Source organism: Tinamus guttatus, unplaced genomic scaffold (assembly GCF_059628265.1).
Source record: "Tinamus guttatus ecotype Peru unplaced genomic scaffold, ASM5962826v1 Tinamus_guttatus_pri_ptg000489l, whole genome shotgun sequence".
Classification (NCBI taxonomy): Eukaryota; Metazoa; Chordata; class Aves; order Tinamiformes; family Tinamidae; genus Tinamus; species Tinamus guttatus.
In genome coordinates, this window is record NW_028289023.1 from 146,219 (window position 1) to 163,696 (window position 17,478).

Genomic DNA, 17,478 nt, shown 5'->3' on the forward strand with positions numbered 1-17,478 from the left:
TGCCTCTATTTATGACTCAGTGGTGGAAATTTGGAAGAAGTTTAAACTTCACATAGAGAATTTTTGCCCAGAAGATTTCTTTTTAATATCCCTTTGAATATCTTAAAATTACATGAATTAAAAAGTCGAGATCAGTTTTAAAGAATAGTTTTATGATAATATATTACAAATGAGTTCTAATGATGAGAACATAAAATTATGAGCTGAATTTTCATCTTCATTTTAATTTTCATTTATGGAATGGAAAAGAATATGTTGGTCTTATACTCTGTGTACTGAGAATAAAACTTATATTATTTAGGTGTTGTAGTGATTCACTTGTGAAGACCTTTTTTACAGAGGAAAAGCAGATTTGGTCTCTTGTTTGTGACGGGCTCAAAATCATGTGATTTAATCACTTTGGAGAGCAACTGGAACAGATAATCCCCTTGGAGCTTAGGAAGTGCTACAAAATCAGGGTATGAGCTTGCAAATCCTTCATTATTTGACCAAGGACCATGAGTCCTATTTTTAACAAGTGATGCAGGATGGCATAACGTCCCCTAGTCAGATTTGAGGTGATTTAGGCACTCAGGAAAGCTTTGCTTGCCAGCTACATCCGTACACTCCCATGCTTCTTAGGGTACTGCCCAGAGTGCACTACTGCTGGATTACCGATGAGAAACCTCTCTTTTATTCTGACCTAAATATGTTCCTGATCAAGTATGAGCATCTGAAGCAACCAATTTTGATTCTTAAATGGGTTAAAGAAGAGAGCAACCTCCTCTCCTAAAAGCAGAGATCTCTTCTTCAGCATTTTGCCCGGGTGACTCCTTTCTTTCACTCCTTCACTGAGGATGTACAATTAGAGGACAGGGGAGGAGTTATTACCTGGATGGCTTCCAGCTCTCTGATGAGTTGGTTGGAACAGCAAAACCCCCTAGTGATGACTGACGGTTTTCTTTTTCTTTTTCCTTAAATCTGGGAATTCCTTAGCAATGGAAGAATGTTTATTTTCTGTCTGCAGAACTGGTGTAGTAGTTTGCAGTAGCTGCAGTGTTTGGGGGTTCACGAACCCTGGCAATCTGGTGGCTCCCTGCAGTTCTTCCCCCCTCGAAACTCCTGGAACAAAAAGAAGGGTAAAACCACTGATGCATCTGATTCTCCAGATACCTGTATAATTTTTAATCTCATTATCTTTCCAAACGCTGTGTCCTGTGACCTCAGGAAGAGACATCTCTGCAGTGCTGTATATGAGACCTCTACTTAACCATATGAAACTGATCTGCAGAAATGGGGAGATGGGTAGAAATGCATTCGTCAGTTCTGGAAGAGAATCTGGAATAATTTCTTATCCAGACTTAAACTGAGATGAAAATGAAAGGATACTGAGAATAGAGTTTCTGGATGTTTATGGTGGCACTTTTTTTTTTTTTTCCTTGGTGTCTGGAGATAGCTACAAGTGTAATTTTATTTGTATACTTTGCAGCAGATTATTATATTTGTATAGTTTGCAGTAGACTATCCAGAACTGCTGGGGAGATGCCTCCTAATCTAATTATTGCAGAAATCCAAATACATATCTGAATACAAGTTAAAAAAAATAGCCTGAATGTTTCTTTGCTTAGACTAAGCTTATGTTTGAGGAATGATTTCAGCATCTCAGGTCTAGAATGGACCATCAATAACCAGTTAGGGCTACAGAGCGGTCTTTCCTTTAATGAATGGCAGCAGCCTGCAAAATGAAGGCATCCGTGCTGCCTTCACCATAGGAGCATGTGCAACCACCGTGCAGTAGTTCACATGCTAAAATACATATTGCCCAACCTGGGTGAACAATTTTTTAAGTTGTCTTCATACATATTTATATGAGTGAATGAATTATTAGAGTGTCTGCCTTCTCTTTACACTCCGCACTTGGAATTTATGCCTATATGATCAGGTATCCATTACACCCTGACATTTCATTGCTCAGCCACTTTCCCAAAGGATAATTTATTTATTCTTCTTATCTACTTGTTTATAAAACTAGTTTAGAAAGGAATTTTACATAAGGGAAAAACGAGGCTTTGACTGTAGGGAGAAAATACGAAGCATAAGAGAATAGCTGGAAACCCCGCAGGTGAAGAGGATGCCCCCTTCCATGGTGTTACATCCTCGGCTGGTATCAGTGCTGTATTGTGTCGGAAGCAACCCCTGCAGCTTCCCCGCCAGAGTGTCTTGTGAGGTCTCTGAGTCAGCAGATAATGGAGACAAATTTGGGATTTGAAAGACTCCTTACAAAAGACTTTTTTTTTTTTTTTAAAGATTGACATAAAAAACAGCAGATTTTCCTAAGAAACCCCGCTTTCTTAGACTTTCTACCTTTATATCCTTTTGTTCTGGTATGTCCAAGTGCTGTTTTCATAGTGCTCTGCTCCAGTCTGTTCAGGTTTCCACACCATCCTCATGGCCATTGTTTCCGAGTGCAGTTGAGTTCTGCACGAAACTACATGACAAACATCTGTCACGTTGCTCTTTCATCCTCTCCCCAGGGAAGAACCAGGCCTGCAGTGCTGTATTTTTATAAGAGTTTTGTTGTTAGGTTTGTTTGTTTTTCATCTATATATGTGTTGCTGTAGGTTGACGTTAAAGCAGGATGGCTCAAAAGGGAATCCTTTGTACTTGGAGCAGAAGGAGGTGAGGTTTGGAGTTAGCATTTGAAAGCCTCCCACATGACGCTGCAAAAGGGTAGCAGTCACCAGTCGCTTGCTCTCTGCTTTCTGAACCTGCTATATTTTTGTGAGATTTTACTATGCATACAAGAGGTCCTTGTGGGAAAGCTAAAACAAAGAAATGAGTTTAGAAAAGCCTGTGCTGTGGCAGTGTTACGTTTTACAGGAATTCCGAGTCAAGAAAAGGGAGTTAATTGTGGTCTTTTCTGTGCTTTGCAGAATGCAAGACATATGGTCTTCCGTGACAGGCTGCAGACTGAAACACATGTTGAGACACACAGTCCGAGCTGCCTGGACCATCATTTGCTGTGAGCAATTAGGCAGGACCTCGAGGCTGCAAAGTGACATTAACTGGCAGAGAGAGGTCATTGATAGTGTCTTCCCATGTTTTTAAGGAAGCTAGTTGCAAAAACTTGGGAAACATGAAGATGGTGCTGTGTGGTCTTATATGAGAAGCTACTGGAGTAAGCTTTTTTTTTTTTTCCCCTTTAAAATGTGCAAAATAAGTATGGTCTGACTTTGTTAGAAACAGAACCACTTTTTTTTTTTTCCTGACCAATTATGTGATTTTAGAGCTATGTTTAGACTTTTTTTTTTCGTTTTTTCCTTTGCATGTATTTTCAAGATTTTATAAGATATATTTTGACATATTCACTTTAATATGAACATTGCATTTATTCAAATATGTATCACCTAATGGTGAAATACTGGTGCAGGCTGCAGAGGCATTGACTGCGGGCGTGTGGAGATGTGTTAGTGAAGGTTCAGCTGCGGCTGACCTGTGTTAGATTACATCTTGTAGCCCTTCTCGTATTAGGAGTCGTTTTAGTTTTTAACCTTAGAGGGAACTGTCATCATCATACAGTCGACCCCACTTCTTACTCACCATATAATTTTGTTTGATATTTCTTTTTCTTTGAAAGCTGTAAGGCTTTGTTGAGCTATTTCTTAGAAATGTACAGGGTTGTGCTTTAAGGTATGTAAGGAACAAGAAATCCATGGTATCTGTAGGTAAAGTTTTCCATAGTTCACATTTTTAAAAAAAATCTCTTTATTTCTAGTGTACATATCTGGCTTCAGCTTCTAGTTGTTGAAATTCATTAGGCATTTGGCTGAAAATTGGAAGAGATTTCTAGTATCAAAAATCTTCTCATTCCTTCTCACCTAGAGGTGACAACGGAATTACTTCTTAGCTTTCTCTGAAAGCTACATATGTGACCTTTATTCAGGGATGTCAAGATCTCCAGTTGTTTCCTTGGTTCTTGATGGATGCCTTTTAATATGTCAACATCTTTTTAAAATACAGATACCAAAATCAAGTTTCTAGTTTGATTTTATGTTTCTAGCAATGATTTTATGAAGTCAGTGTGTGATGCTAATAAAACTTCTCACTACTACTACAAAAATTTATAAAACAGATTTATATTATAATAAACTGTGACCTTTAATAGCAACCTAATCATAAGCAGTGATTTCAGCATTTAAGGCAAAGACAATTCCATGAGGTGTGGCAGGAAAGGAAGACAGAATGACGTTAGGAGACCAAACATTACTGAGTCAACAGCTTGGGTAGCCTCCGTCTGCGCTGGCATTTACTCAAACTGAGTTCTCCTCCCGTGATTTTGAGAGGAAGAGGAAAAACTTCAGCAAGTCCATCTTTTTTCCAAAAGGTCAAGGTACATCTGGCCACAACCACTCCTCAAGTGAAGGGAATGCAGCTTTGGACGTTTCTGGATGGGAAGCCTGGGGAGCAAGTCTGTACTGTGGTTCTTGCTTTAGGCTGATGATCTCTGAGACTTCAGCCTTGGAGATTAAGCTTGATTTTAGCTGGACTATGGAGGCTGCTTCGAGCTTTATCTCGAGAAATGTCAGTACTTTGTGGCTGATTTGTACAACACACAAATGTGCCGCAATGTTTGGTGCCACCAGCACCCAGGAGAGAGGCTGTGCTGTCAAGAAGGCTGCGAGCTCCTGTGTGCCTCCCGTGGGCTGGCTGATCGTGATAGCTCGTGGGAGGACAAACTGCCGTGCAGCTGCCAACACGTCTGGTGACATGTTGCATTACAGCCACTGCGACCAGGGGTGGGTGACGTGGAAGGGGACACGAGAGAGGATAGCCCCAAAGGGGCAAGCAGGTGGATCCAGCACTTGCTGGGAGCAAGAATAGGCAGGTGGGAGGCACTGAGATATGACTGAAGGATGAAGAGGAGGAAAAGGGCGTCAGAGGGGAGTTTGACCATTGGGAAAGGTAAAGAGGCAGGCAGTGGTGGAAAGAGGTAAAAATAACGGGGCTTGCAGAGGGCAGACAGGATAGTTCCCCGGTGGGAAGGGGTGAGTAAGATGCAGGGCACAGTGGCAGGAGATGGGAGTGTGAAGTGTTGGTGACCTGGGGGACCCACTGACCTGCTCAATCCTCTGATTTACACCACTGTCCTTGGCCTCGCTTGCCTGGCTTGCACACTGAAAGCATGGGACTTGCTGGGGAGAGTTTTTTAATCTATAAAAAACAGTTTAAGAAGCAGGCCATCAAGAAGGTGCTTAGGGCATGAGGAATGATAAGGCAGTGGCTTAGAATCATAAATAAGAGATGTTTAGCAATATTATTTCAGATGGTTAAGTTTTTGCTAGAGAGCATGTCAGTATAGCAAGTAATGTTGTAATGTCTTATCACAATAGATTTATTCTGCTGAGCAAAGTGTAAACATCAACTATAAATAACTAAGGCTTCAAATAGTTTTATTCTGACTCTTAAGATGCAAAAGTGACTCTGCAGACTCCCACTAGAAATTGTTCTATTTCTTCCACTTCTTCTGCAAATGCAGTTAGGCACTATTGTTACAGTGTCCTGAGTCTATCAGTTCTTAAGATTGCAGTTTACATCTCTAAACTTACCATCTGCATTGTGAAGGGAGAGAGTTAGGAACTTGAGAAAGGAATTCACAATATCATGTGCTTTTCTTAAATTTTGCCTTTAAAAAGTGAATTCTTTAGAGCTACAATTATCACATGCAATGGAGGTTTCATCCCACTTGAGACCTTTAGATGCTGCTGTGACTGTAGCAGTAACATGGTTCCCTCAGAATAGCCAAAATTCTGAATCACTTTTTAGGTGGTTAGTAATTTGTTTGGTATGTGAACTTATCAAAAACCTCAAACAAACATTTGAAACTGTCCAACCCACTGTTCTATATATAAATCAACACAAAAAGAGCATTTTGCTAAATTGTCTAATGGTAGGTGGTTACTCTTTTGAGATTCAGAGATAGGGTGGAATTTGTTGGACTTAATTTGTCATGAATTAGGTAGCTAGAATTAACATATCATTTAAAGAAAATCTAATATAGGTTTCTTGACCTTCCTTTTTTTCTGAGGATCATATCACCAGGAAGGTGTGCTGTTATAATAAAGATGCAGCATTTTTCTTTCTTAATATAAACAAGGTTTGCAAGATTTAATTGTGATCAGTGATTTTTTTTTGCATTATAGCCTTGAAGTTAAAACATTCAGCAATCTTTTTTTTTTTTTTTCTGTGAGAAATGTCAAAACTGTAGCTGGTTTCCCGCATTTCATGACTTACGTGGGAACCAAGGTCACCCCAGCAGGCACTGGTGTCGTTTGCTCTCCCATTTCAAGGTCAGATCAAGAATAGGCAGAACATTGGCTGAAAACATATTACAAAACATATTACAAAATTTTCATGTGCTTCTGATCGTTTGTGAAGAGTTATTACTAAATGAAGCTATGATGAATCATAATCTGTTGATATTTAGTGCAGTCTGGTAGGAACACTGGGGAGCTGGCCAGTGTGTTGTCTCAACCCATGGCTCATCATTTGAATCTGGTAAATAATCAGTGCAGGGCCAGTACCTGACTCCTGTTCGCGTTCAGTCGCTAGACTGAGCCTCATGGTAAGCACGTTGCTGAGGGAGGGTACCAGACATTTGCCACAGTTGGATTTTTCAGGAAACAAAGTTCTTGTGATTGCATCAAAACCTCCCTCCGTGGAGGGAGAGCCCCTGGCACGGCTGCCCTGTGGCCCCGGGGCTGGAGGAGACCAAGGCTCTATTTCAGCACCGCTGCAGAGCTTGCCAGACGTGCCATGCTTATGTAAATAGTAAAGTTATAGCTAGTAATTAAGTTCTTACTCCAAAATGGTAATTACTGCTTAAGTGACGAATTAGCCCCACGTAGCACAAAGAATTATGGATATGAGCGGTTCTGAATTTTTTCATGTTCAGCACAGGGAGTTGTAGGTCAGCCCTGTGCTTAATGCACAGGTTTATATTATGTTATATTTTGGAATATAGTCTTTTTCACTGCAGGAAAATAAGCAGCATTGAAGGAACTGAGACTTAGATTTTCAGGCAAATTGAGGCTAGAGGACCAAGTGTTATTTTGAGTCACATACTGCAAACTGAAAACCACTACATGGTTAATTGATTGGACATAGTGAAATTTAGATCCAATTCTACCCTTTTCTTGTGGGTAATATAGTATTAAAAAAACTGAAATAGCATAAAAGCTGTGTTGCAGCGAAGAGTGAGTTCACACCACACAGGTTGTATGGGTGTAGTTAGAGGGTAAACTCCTGAAATTCAGGCTTTCCCTTCATGCAGCACCTGCTATTCCAGGGCCTTGATCTCAGTGGGTTTTTGTGCAAGCAGTGTGGTATATTCCACAGCGCTCTGTGAACAGCTTGGCTACTTAGCAAGGCTTGCTCCTTCCAGGGCATCATAAAACAGTATTTTTGCTGAATATCTTCTGTCTGCAGAACTGTAAAGATTTTTCTGAAAGAGCTCATAAATCGCCCTATGAGGAGGTAGAACATCACTTGTATTCATTTCAGGGAAGTACCTGGTTGGTTTATTTAGTTATTTATTTATTTTTCTCTGTGATTGAATCTTTTTTTCTTAACACATACTCATTTTAGGAAGCTGATACAACCTTTTAAATTCCGACTTGTACTTCAACAAGTTATTCTTGACTATATATTAGAATTTACGTAGAGTATAATACTAAAACCGATGGCTAATTATCTACACTATTTCTAAAAGGTAGCTTGGTAAATGGTTAATTTACTAGCAATGCTTCAAAGCATTATTTTTGGAAGATAAAAATGCTTCTGCTGATGAAGAAGGACTTCTCTAACCCAAAATAGCTAGCAGATTTAACTTGGCAGATGGATCAGTGAATCAAAACCTCCAGGTCAGAACACCCAGCATTTTAGGAAGGTCATGGGAATTAAAGGTGCTTATAAAATTTGAGAACTTAGCCTTAATTAAAAGTCTTTATATCTCACATTTCTGCCCTGGATAGACTGTTTCTCTGTGAAATACTAGGTAACTTCTGTGGTGTAGTTCTTAAGTACATGTCAACTTATTCATATGAAATGATTATACTACTGTGTATACTTAAAATACTTCAAAAATGAGACAGATCATATAGTTTCTTTTAAAACTAATCATGTTGTTTTAGCTATAAAAACAACGGGGTCGGTGAGATTCGTTTGCTGTTAGGCCCCTCTCCTCTTCCCGCGTGCCGCAGGCTGCGCTGCCGCGGCAGCTCCCACAGCGAGGCCGGCGCGCCGCGCGAGGCCTTGCCGCCCGGGCCGCGCCGCGCCGTGCCTCGTGCTGGGGCACACGTACTGACAACCTTGCTCTCACCTTCTCTGTGCCGTATTGTGCTACTTTGCACTAAGCTGTGGGGACCTTTTAACAGGAGTCACTCAGATAATTCCAGGCAGAGTGTGATTAGCTGCTTCTAGCTTTCAGCTCCTCTTTTTATTTTATTATTTTGCGGGCTGACAAACAAATCGGAAGCAGTAATCACAAGAAAATACAGGGAAGAGTTCAGGTTGCATAAAAATTCTTGGATGTTGTCTGTGCCATTGCGCTGTAGCCTGTGAGGAGAAAAAGACGCTAAAGCTGGAAGAATTACATACGTTTGACACACAAAACCCAGCATACTTTAGTAGTGAATTGTTGCAGCTCGTGATTAGCAGAAGTTATACAAGAGGCAGAATTTTTGGGAGGGATTGTTAAACCAGCTGGGGGCTTGGCAGGGGGAATCCAAGCTATATTTTGGGCACACAGATTATTCCTCAGGTCTTAAATCTTTGATTTATTTATTTGTTTATTTTTAGTGTGGAAAGTCAAACTGCCTTCTTGTATGCGTTTACCTTCTCAGTTTCTTCTTTTTAACTTCTGATACTGTGAGAACAACCTGATACTAAAAGGAAAGTAAGCCAAATTGCCAAGGAAAGGACCACGTCTTGACTCCCCCTGCTTCAGACCCCAGAAGGTCCTGAGCATCTTCAGCCCTAGAATTTTATGGGACTTGGCAAGTTTTAGTTCCATGTAGCAAAACGAAACTCACTGCAGTATGAAGTCATCCAAAAAGTTGTTGTGACTGGGCTTTAAGAGGCAGGGTTTTATATTCTGTAAGTCTGTAAAATATGAAGAAAATACTTAACAATTCAAAATAGGGGACAAAGAGTTGATTAGTTATGGTGTAAACTAACGATGTGAATGGTGTCTGGAGAGAATTCCCACTGCTGTCTCTGCACCTGCATTGCAGTAATACCTAGGCATACAGGTCTTAACTCTCTAAAAATCCCCTTTTGGTGCCTGCCAAAAGCAGAATTTCAGTGACACAGATAACAGATATAATTTGATATGATAGGCGTGTTATTCTTAGATAAAAATAAAAGTGGAAAAAATGTGAAAATGCTACAAAGAAACAAAAATCCAAGATGTTAAAAAAATACACTAACAAAGTGTAGCATGTGACCAGCTGAATCTAGATAAGAGTCCAGCTGTACAAAACAGAACTGTCCCTTGTGATGAGGAATGAGCAATGCATATTGGGTGGGCTGCTGATTCTGAGAACAATCATTCTATTTTTGGACTGTTGTGGCCGACTATCACACAATACCTCTTAGGGAAGGGTGTTACAATACTACCCACTATTTCAGCTATGCTTAAAATTCTGCCAGCATTTGCATGATAAATCTATTTCTAAAGGCTACAACGAGGCGGTAAATGTTCATTCAGCAACAAAGACAGCTGCAATTAGCCATTTAAAAATTTTAGAAATAGAAGCAGAAGTTCATGAAAACAGTCTCCGATTTTGGCACTCGCACACTGGCATTCAGAAGGTATATAAGCACTGTAGGAATGCAACGTGCCTTTGCTATGGGTTTTGTCCAGAACATTTGTCAATGACTATGTCTACCCTATTCTGCAGGAAAACTGATGAGAAAAACCTGATGAGATGACTTTGAGACCCAAAAGCTCTGATTAACCCAGCTATGTAAGTCGTTAGAAATCCCAGCTGGAGTTCTCTGGGTGAGCTCTGAGGACAAATCAGTGCATATGTCCTGCCGGCCCTCTGAATGAGCCAATTTACCTGGAACAGCCTGATTTCTGTGAGGCTGTGCAAAACGGCCTGTGCCATCATGACCGTGTGTCTTTACGCTCTCTTGCAAGTCTTCAAGACCTTCTTTGGCACAGTTGAATCCTGCAGTCCTTTCATTTTTAGTAATGTATACAGCTTATGACACAGCTGTATCTGTCTGCATCCTTACATGGCAACCCAGTGTCAGCTCGTCCCAGGGGACAACTCTGTCTCTTCTTCCTTTCGGGAAGAATCCGCGTGGCACCACAACTTTGCCAAAGCCTCATTTGTGTAATTAGCTCATTGCCTAGGAATGTTACATGCGGATGTTAATCAGTGCTACATTAAGGCAGAAAAGCTCAAGGAGGTTACAGCACAGTCCAGCAGCCCTTGCTCACAGAGGATGAAGTACTTCTGCTTTGAGTATGTTGTTTTATAGAATGTCACTGCAGTGGCCCTATAGTCCCTGCTTTTATGTGTGGCTGGCCGTAGAGTGGAGAAGGAGGACGCTAGTTCTCTAGAGGATCTCTCTGGAGAGGACAGAAGTGAAGCATCTGGCTTCCACATAGGTACAGGACTTCTCTAACCACTCCTTATCTTAACATGCACAAGAGCTTTCACTAGTCAGGGTCATGCCATAGTGGGAGGGACTCTCCTCTCACCAGCTGTCAGATCTTTGTTGTTTGGTCCTCATCCTACAACAGGCACAGCTTGTGCCTGTAACCCTCAGCCAGTCTATGTATTGGCACAGCCAGCCCTCCTCTTCCTCCCTCTGTCAGCAGGCCCCAGTTCACACACAGACAAGATTCTACTATTCATCTTCAGGCCATCACCACTTGACAGCTGAGTCTGAGCCCTCCGACTGAATCACATGCATCTGCCAGCTGTTATGGAGGAAAGCATGTTCCAAGCACCCAGCCCAGAGCCTGTAGAAGAAAGACCTCTTCCTTCCTGCTACTGGACAGCAAGCAGGACTTGGACATTGGTGAGTCTGTTTGTTTGGGGTCTTCTGTGTTCGGGAGAGGGGGGATCAGTTGGGCTACTGCTAGTTAGTTGTAAAGAGAACAGCTCTGAGGCTGTAGTTATTAAGAGCAAGGCAACAACGAGGACAAGCTGTGCTCAGAGGATGTGTCCTGCATAATGTAGACCTAACATCTTGTAGATTTCTTAGTTCAGAGGTGGAACAGGCCTTCACATGGATTTCAGGCTATCTAAGAAAAACACATCTTCTCTACTACACCCTATGTGAAAGTCTAAACCATCTCAGGTATGACCTTATTAGAACATTTAGGAGTGACAGCCTTGTCCCCTGTTTTCTTTACAGAGTCATCAGGCAAAGTGGCTAGAAGCAGATGGATTTTGCTGTGTCCCACTACCTCTCCAGCAGAAACTAGGCTGTAGAGGGAACACAGTCTGTGTAACATCCCAGATCTCCTGGCTCCACTTGGCCTATAACAAGGCCACAAGAGGACTCACCAAGCAGGAGGTTGACTTGGGGCATAGCCCCATCAGAACCGTGTGGAGCGAAGCACTGGTGCTGCTCAGAACTCCTGAGGGGATGAACCTTATGGCGTGAGGAGGTTTTGGCAGATCAGGCTCTAGCCATGAGCGCGTGATTCCCATTTTCTTGGGGAACTCCAAAATCTTCTATCGTATGAAGATAGTCATTCACACCACTTTACTTCCAGGCAGAGGCAGTCTTTTCAGATGCTGCTCTGCTGACTGACTCTGTGGACTTCTGTGTTCTCAAGTGTAGCAAGTTCACTCAAATGGAGGCATCAGTGGGTGATACCATCTTACATCTGCAAAATCATCAGTATTGGTAGTGGAATGTTCACAGCTTTTGGCGGGACTTAAGGTCACAGTATTCTCTCTTCTGTTTCAGCTTTTGTTTTTGTTCACTTCAATTTTTGTCATACCCTGTCAACATTCTTTCACGGACCGGTAATTTTAATTAAGACTGGAGACCTTCTCATGTCAGCAGCAAGTGGACAGAAGCATGGACATTTATTGTAGGACAGTGGAGTAGAGATCTTCATATTTTGCTTGGCATATTTTCACAGGCATATGTTGGTACTACACACATTCTTTGTATTTATCAGGTGCTTTTGAGAACATGAAATATTTTTTATGTTCCTGTTCTCCCTGTAATCAGTCAGGAGGATAAAGTCCAAAGAGTGCCCTTGGGTGCTTGCAATCTGTCTAATTTTAAGATTTCTCTTTCATTAAGAGCAGCAAATTTCCCAGGGTTCTGGGGCAGAAATGTGCCCCATCTGATCTGGCCCCAGTAAACAAAGGTAGCCTGTATGAATATGTATGTACAGGACAGTTTTATTTGTGGATTCTGAGTGTCTGCAGGTTGCAGTGGGAACAGCTGTTCCGTATTTAGACGTCCTCTTTTTTTTCTGTGCCATTGTGGCAGATAAGCCATGGAGTTAAATATTGGTTGGCTTTCAGGTCTACTGTTTGCCAGCAACTTTTCTACATGAGGTTAATAAAGTTGCCTTGCGCTTGTCAAACAGGAAAACAAATGTGATAACAAATAAAGTATTTTTGCACTGCACGGTGTGCGACTGTGTTCTGTACCCAGTGTCCTTCAGGAAGACTCTTAGCTTTATGAATGCTTCAGAGTGTAAATGCCACATGGCTCGGGGCTGCGGGACGGTTTTGTGACACACTAGTTTCTTACAGAAGCAATCTTGGGGGGACAAATGGGGAATTTGGCATGGACCAGAGGGACATGTCTCCACAGCAAGGAGCCATGTCCTGCTGCACTAGGGAGGGAGACAAATGTTGGGAAATGTGTGAATGGTATTTTCAGGGTAAACCCATTGAGTTGGCAGGCATGTGGAACATTTGCTGCTGTCCCTTATGTTGAATGCTGATCCCCATGTCTGCTCATGCAAAGCATTATTTTATACAGAAAAATAAACTTACTCTTGTCTAACCCATGTACATGGGTTAGACTGTACAGAGTTTAGACAAGAGTAAATTTTTTTTTCTGTATAAAATAATGCTTTGGATGAGCAGACATGGCAACACTTTTTAACAGAACTGTGGTCCATTTTCATGGTAGTTAAAGTAGTCTGTTATCTGCAGATCTTCAGACAGTGGTAGTCTGTAGCTGGCTGTATAAGAAGGAGGGCTGTGAAATAACTGGGGAAGAGTGGTTTAAAAGATCAAACAGGAGTTTGAAGAGGTTGGGAAAACAAGTGAGCTTAGAGTTGCAATAATGTTGGCACATTCGCAGTCATGATCTTCACAGTCAACAGAAAGCTTTACAGGTCACCCCTTTTTTGCAGGGCTGCATTACTACAGCAGTGTCCAAATTGGCTGCCAGGTAAGGACTCAACAATCTCATCCTCAGCCCAAACAGCATTTGAAGGTCTTTCCTCCTTGTCTGTGCACCTTCTCGCATCAAGCTCATTTCACAGGCACTGTGATCATCCAGCAGAAGCTGAGGACCTGTTTGAAACTCCTGGGCTTCGTGGTCACCAGGTAGAGTCAAGTCAGAGATGATTCCTGTGCCATCTCTGATGACCTGCAGGGAGTAACAGAGGTCTGTACAGCCCTGGGTGGGAGAAGGGCATCCTGGATTCTGCTCTGGCAACTGTGTATGCAGTTCATAGTCATGAGCTGAGATTTTGAGAATAGCCACGAGGTCTGTAGGGACAAAATTCAGCCTAGAAATACTTCAGCTAGGAGAGGGTGGATTTGGGCATAACGTTCTGAATATATTGTTAGATCAAGCCCTTCTAGTTCCTGCATGAATGCCTTACTTGTTACTTTATGTTAAATATTTAATAGTTACCTGTGAAGGTGGGTGAGGGCAAACCTCCTCTTTGAAAGAAAATGGCTGTATCTCCTCCAGGCAGAAGCCAGTATCTTTGAGGCATAACAGGCATTCTTAGAGCAACCTAACAAATCAGACACCTGTAGGGATATAAGCGTATGTGTCTGAATTACTGCTAGCGTAGGCACTAGCCTGTTCTGTTGATGTAGTAAGGTGGCAGCTTTAGATGTGTGCAGTCTACAGAACTTTTGCTGCACTAATAGGTTTTCTGGTATAAACTAAGGTGCCTGTGAGGTCCCAGCTGGCTATGCCGTTATATAGAGTTCCCAGGGTTTGCTCACGTGGATTTATTAAATCATCCATTTATAAAAAGCAGGTAGTAGAATTCCTGTACTTGGAACTCCTGACAAAGGGAGCTTTGAAGAAACACCATTAATAGCTGTGAGATGTTTATGCAGAGCTTTACATACTAATACCTTCTTAGAAAATAAAAGTGTCCGAATACTTGCTTGTTTTTTTTTTTTTTTTTTTTTACCATGATTATAAAAGCTTGTATTCTTACTTGTAGAAAACATTGGTAAGGGGCCAACTCTGAAATCTTTGTGCAGTGTAACAGTAGTATCAGGCCAATTTTTTTTTTTTCAGAAGAGAAGGAAATCATTCTGGCCAAATTAGCAAAAGATAATAATAACTATGAAAAGCATGGGTCTAAACACCGGGTAGTGATGTTATATAGAACCCATGAGTGTTACTTACAGCTATTTTTTTCTAATCCATAATCCAGCTCAAAAGGGGAAAAACAGGACAGAAAACAGTCCTGGACACTTGTACACACAAAACAAAAACAAGCTGGTAGCTTAAAATCCTTAACAATCTCATTGAAGCTAGCAGTATAGCCATCTGGATCTATATGTTTCAGTGAGTTTCTGAGTACCCTTTCGAAAGTATCTAAATATGGTTTCATATGAATTTCTACAACAGTTCTGTTTGTTAATTCTGTTTTGAAAATTGCCTACAATATGTTCTAGCTGCGACCATGAGGAATTAGCGAACAAGAACTTTATATCTTTGATTTATAAGAAGTTTTAGAACGATAATCTAGTTTATAAAATTTTAACCATATTTTATAAGCCAAAATATTTAGAAGGGAGAAAGTTTTTGCCTTGTTTTAAATGCTCCAGCTAGGCCCCCCTTAGGCAGCCTTGAGGCACAGTGCGAAATAGAAGCTGCCTAAGCTACTGAGTTATATTTATGTTTTAAAACACATCCATGAAAAGCTTTGTAGGAAATGCTTCATTTGTAATGAAAAAAAAAAAGAAAAGCAGGATGAAGTGTGCTCTGAGATATCCAAGATACATTTACAGAGCCCAAGTGTGCTCTGATGTACCTAAGACACATTCACTGACCAAAGCTCCATCAGCTAAGTGCCTCGGTGCCCAGTGACCTTGGTCCTGCTGAAAGCCTTTTTGTTCCTTTGCTCCCGTTGGAGCACACTTGCATCTGTCAAGATCAAGCCTCCAGTCCTCAGTATTTAGACTCGTTCTGTCATTACTGTGTGCACCGTGATGGATGCTTAAGGTGGTGCCAAAAGACTAAAACTGCAGGTGCCCTGCAAATACCCTTGACTGAGGCTGAAGGAGCTTTGCTGACAGTGCAGAAGTTTTGGAGCTCTCTGATGTTCCCTTCCGAGGTGTCATACTAATAATTCTGGCTTTCTCCTTTCTCAGTTTACCTTTCCTAGCTCCCAGCTGAGTCACTGGTGCTGGTTACCTCTTGAGAATGGAGACTCCTCTCCCACAGCAAAGAGGAGACTTTGCAGCCTCTGGTCACCCATGTTTTGTGGCACCGTGGCTGGGGCGCAGGCCCTGGTCCCACAGCATCCACGTGCGCTGCTGCACGGACCATCCCGGGCTGCCGAGCCACAACCTGCCCTCCTGCAGGCTCCCTGGGGCCCGAGGAGCAGATCAGAGGCCTTGGTCACTCTAGTGAGTCAATGTTGTTGGCACTAATTCAGCGCAAGACCTCTCTTATGATACATTTTCCTTCTCAAAGGACTGATTAGTGAGCATGCCAAGTGCTGTTACTGTAGCCAGGAGATCACTCGGCAGTGACAGTAAATAAACACCAGCCAAAACTGAAAGTTTTCAAGGAAAACATTCCTGAACATTAAACAAGATAAATGACATCCCTTTTCCCTCATTTGTCTTTTCTTTGATAAGCATACCTGTGTGCATTTAGGTAAAACACAGAGCTTGTACTGACTGTATTTTTGTTGAGTTTTGAGCTTTGTTTTTTAATGCATGACAAATGCAGTTACTGAAAACCAACAGTACATCTAGACTGTTATTAGCACTGTCCTGGTTTATTGGTTAAGTGTGGAAGTCTGTACGCAAGGTTTTCATGTGCCTTGAACTCAGACAAAAATGTAACTTTCATTGGCATATATATTTCATGGCCCTTCAGAATTCAATGGAGAAAACAGTCCTTCTGGAAACACTAATGCCTTTCCAAGTGGAGGCAGTACAGGTTTGTTTGCTTGATGTTTGATTTCTTTTCAGTTATGAAACTTATTAACTTCTCGTATACTTAAGGAAAAAAAAGAAAAAGGCAAGAATTAAGCTTATGATGTAAAGGGCACAGTTCTTTTTTAACTCATGCTTGTAGAAAATTCTCTATACTGAGATTTTTTTTTAATCTGAGCAATGGAACTTGGTGTATTTGTAATGTTGGTACTTGTTCAGTAGGAGAGGTTGTAAATATAATTATTTGGAAACAAGAGAACAGATTGCTGTATGAAATTGGAAGGCCAGTTTGTTTCTAGAACTATAGATGGGAATAGTTCAACCATTATAGAATATAAAACAGAATAACGCTCTCAGAAATACTTTGCTTTTTGTGCCAGACTTGATTTGCAGCTTTTATCTGGTCTACAAATTAAATGAGAAATGGATAAACATGAGTCTAGTTGTCTGAATTAAATGTTAAAACTGAAAAGAGATCTCAGATTCACTTTTTTTGCATCCCCGTGTGAGGGGTTTGATGTCCTCAGTCTTACAGAATCTGCTGGAGTTCAGATCCTGGGATCCAAAGTACAATCCAGTGCACTAAGATCCTTAGAGACTTAAAACCCACCTGTCAAGCAGTAGTCTGGAAAATCTATTTCCCAGGACTGCACAGCCCAGTAAACACCTCCTTTCCTAGCCTGAAAGCTTCCTGGTTTCCTGTTACGAGGAGATAAGCACTTGTCTCCTGCCTAGACTGTATTTGCAATAGGATTTAAGCAGGGAGTTGTTTACACGTCAGCTGAGTCCCCTGAGAAGCCCCAAACAGGTAGGAATTTAAATGACTTTTTTCTTGGGCTGCAACACTGTGCATCCTTCCATGGTCTCTAAGCAGCAGCCAGACACTTAGCTCCTGTGCCACGAAGGGGAAGGCCTGCACCAAGGCTGGCACATCTGCATTACTTCCCTGAAGATGACTCTTGATGGGCTTATATTTGCCATGAAGGGAATCCTTTAGCTTCCAAGCTATTGTTCATGAAGGAGAGTTTCCAGAAATGTGAAGTGAGCACGGATAGTGGTGTCAGATTCAGGATGC

At 41.5% G+C, this 17,478-nt stretch overlaps 1 protein-coding gene and 1 long non-coding RNA gene across 10 annotated transcripts in view; both read left to right on the plus strand.

Annotated features, from left to right (window-relative positions):
- The window catches only part of MAGI2 (membrane associated guanylate kinase, WW and PDZ domain containing 2), a 677,723-nt gene that overhangs the window by 23,211 nt on the left and 637,034 nt on the right, over window positions 1-17,478 (plus strand). The gene's annotated exons all lie outside the window — the stretch shown is intronic.
- On the plus strand, window positions 10,776-11,514 carry LOC148592891 (uncharacterized). Its single transcript, XR_015913855.1, has 2 exons — window positions 10,776-11,073; window positions 11,413-11,514. It is a non-coding gene; the product is annotated as an uncharacterized LOC148592891 (long non-coding RNA).